Here is a 3,141-nt window from a genome sequence, read left to right as displayed (position 1 = left end):
ATAGTTGGCACCGTGTCCTCGGGGCTCCTGGGTGTAGTGGCACAGAGCAGTATTCTCCTGTTCTTACTGGAGAAGAATACTCTGGTCTACCAAACTTACTTATCTTTTCACCAATGATGTATTTGAAGACTGGTTCCACTTTTGGCTATTACGAATAATGGAGCTATGAACATTTAAATGGAAACATTTGTTAGGGCACGTGCTTCTCTGTGTCGTGGGTAAATACCTTGACATCTTTGGAAGACCCTTGGCCATCTTGGGTGACTCTCGATGCCTGGAAGGAGTACTGAAGTTATGGGATGGGATTATAGGATGAGAATTATGAGATGATGGAGTCAAGGCTTGAGGCTAGTTGTAAATAACTAACATTTCTCACAGATAACCCCTACCCCACAGGACTTGACAAAAAATTATAATAAAAGTAAAAAGAACCAGGGAGCTAGAGATTAGCTAGCTTCATAGTATCGATGGGAAGGGGGAGGAGACCATGCCCCTGCTCTGACTAGAGAATCTCAGAGGCATCAGAAATATCAAGACAAGAATGGACTTTGCGTCTTAAAAATAAAAGAATATGCTGCCTCCTCACGCTAGGAGACTTAAAGGATAATTAGATAGAACCTGGGGAAGAGGAAATGTTGTCAACCGGAAGTTAAACTCAAGTCAGCAAACACTAAATTGCTAAGATTGGGGTGCTGGGGGTGGTAGGCTCTGTGAGAACTGATTTGAGCCTCACCCACTGAAAGGCAGGCAGCCGCTCCTGGTGGGCATTACTGGGTCTTGCTGAGCCTGCCTGCCCTCCCAGGCCTTGAGGCTGAAACTGGGGGAATCTCTTTTTAGAGCGGAAAGGAAAGGGTGGAAAGGGAAAGTAAGATGGCCTCTCTTTCTGCAGCAGCCTCCTCTGGCCTCACCCTCCCGCAGCCCACTTTACACCGTGGGCGGGGCAGGGCGTGAGCATCCATAATTCTTTGCTTGGCTTTCTACCCTAGCTGCCTACTCCCCTCCAGCATTGCTAATTCAACTGTATCTCTCACCCTCCTGGGCAGTTCTTTCTACAAGGTACCCACAAAGCTATATCAAGCACTTTTCTCAGGGCCAGGCCAGTGAGGTGTAGGAAGGGCTCTGGAATGCACTTTCCCAGTTATATCTAGTATTTTCTCAGGGGCATTAGAAGCCAGAGAAACCACAGTTAAATTTTTTTCTGAAATTCTCCCATTCCTGGAGAAAGTGGACAACCTAGGCTTCAGAGCCTCGTGATGGCTGGGCCTTGGGTCTCACGTTCTCTGTAGAAACGGTTTCATATAAAAAAGAAGTCCTTTCCATTTTAAACAAATACTTTATATTTTACTTTTATGTTATGGGTATGGCTGTCTTCCTGCATGTACGTGTGGATACAGTGTGTGCGCAGCAATCCTCTGGGGGCCAGAGGGAAGCACCAGATCTCCTGGAACAGGAGTTACAGATGGTTGTGAGCTCTAGTGTGGGTGCTGGGACCCAAACCCAGGTCCTCTGTGAGTGCAGCCAGCCTCTTCACTGCTGGTGCATCTCTGCAGGCCTCCTTTCCTTTCTTAAAAAAATGAGGTCTCACTGAGTTATTCGAAACCTACCCCCTGGTCCTAAAGGGTATCTACCACAGTTTGTAAGGAGAGAGATTAGTTCTCCATTACAGGCTGAACCCCTTGCTCACCTCTCCAGCCCCCTCTCTGGCTCTGCTGTTTATAATTTCCCAGCATCCTCCACCTGCTCTGAGAGGAGTGTTGCAGGGGTGGTGGTGGTGGTGGTGGTGGTGGTGGTGGAGGTGGTGGTGGAGGTGGAGGTGGAGGTGGTGGTGGTGGTGAAGTCACTCATCTGCCCCCATTGTTAGCTCATCAAGGGTGGAGACAGGGCTTAGCTCACTGCAGACACCAGAATTTAGAACTCACCTGGCTGTAGGCAGGAGGGCAGGCAGGCAGGCAGGCAGGCAGGCAGGCAGGCAGGCGTAGCTTCTAAAATGGGAGGGCATGCTGGTGGGAAATAACTTTGGGAGCAACAGCTGTGCATTACAAAATGAGGCCTGGGAGGTGTGTGCCCCAGAATAATGGCAGAAAACTCAGCCCAGGGCCTGAAATCACTACTGAGAGATGACTCTCCTGCCCATTTAATGAAAAATGAAAAGATTCTTGAAATGACACCCGTCCCTTTAAACAATAAACAACCCTGAAGGAAGTCCCAAAGCCTCAGGTTAGAATATTTAAATACAAGAGTTTATGGTTTAAGAGGGCTGCGATTATCATATAAGATATAATAAGATTGATTGAGCACTTACTGTGTGTCAAGTGCACGTCTAAATGATTGGCATGTATCAACTCAGTCCTTAAAGCAATCCCATGTGGGAGCTACTTGGATCGCTTCGGTTTTATAAATGGGGTTTACAGAGACATGGTTTTTCTTAGTCCTAGCTAGTTGAGGGCCCATGTTAAATGCAAGTCTACACAAGAGTTGGTTTGTCTATTAACCAAACAATGACTCAGAAATGCCATGGCAACCTATATCTGTAGCTCTGCCCTGGAAATGGAGGCAGGAGAATTGCTCTGAGTTGAGGCCACCCTAGGTTGCATGACACTGTGTATTGTAAGTCAGTCTGGGCTATGCAGTAAGACCCTGTCTCATTAAACCCACTCACCTGTAAGCTTCACAAGATTTCCGCTTCTGCAGAAACAGGCCTCCCCTTTACTGGCTAAGGTCTGGATCCTGGCACCTCAGGCTCTTGGCATCTGCTCCACTGAGGTTCCCCTGCCCTAAAGCAGGGTCTTTAAAGCATTCTTTTCCCCAAGACCCCACTGTGTTGAGCACACTAGATACCTTCCCTTTCCTGCCATGATGCTGCAACCTTTTTTGACTTCCTGGCCATTTGCTGCGCCTGAAAAACTTCCACTTTAGGTGTTCTTACATCTTTTCCCTATTGCAGGCGGAAATATCCCGTGTTTCCATGGGGGATGGGGTGATCTGCTCATACCTCTGTTCCCATGGGGACGGGTGATGCTCACAGATCTTCATCGCATGCTTACCATGTTCTAACGTGGTCACTGTGCACCTGCTTTGCTTACTGGACTGTGAGCTTCTTGAGGGATGTGATGGTATCTGGTCTCAAGTCCAGCCTGTGGG

The 3,141-nt window shown here is 47.9% G+C and overlaps 1 long non-coding RNA gene across 1 annotated transcript; it reads right to left on the bottom strand.

Annotated features, from left to right (window-relative positions):
- Positions 1 to 222: 222 nt before the first annotated feature.
- On the bottom strand, positions 223 to 2,905 carry Gm35606. The gene is made up of 3 exons (XR_374847.4): positions 2,303 to 2,905; positions 1,920 to 2,014; positions 223 to 286 (listed from the first exon to the last, which is right to left on the bottom strand). It is a non-coding gene; the product is annotated as a predicted gene, 35606 (long non-coding RNA).
- Positions 2,906 to 3,141: the final 236 nt, after the last annotated feature.

This window comes from Mus musculus, chromosome 2 (genome assembly GCF_000001635.26).
Source record: "Mus musculus strain C57BL/6J chromosome 2, GRCm38.p6 C57BL/6J".
Classification (NCBI taxonomy): domain Eukaryota; kingdom Metazoa; phylum Chordata; class Mammalia; order Rodentia; family Muridae; genus Mus; species Mus musculus.
This window is presented reverse-complemented; position numbering and strand designations above follow the sequence as displayed.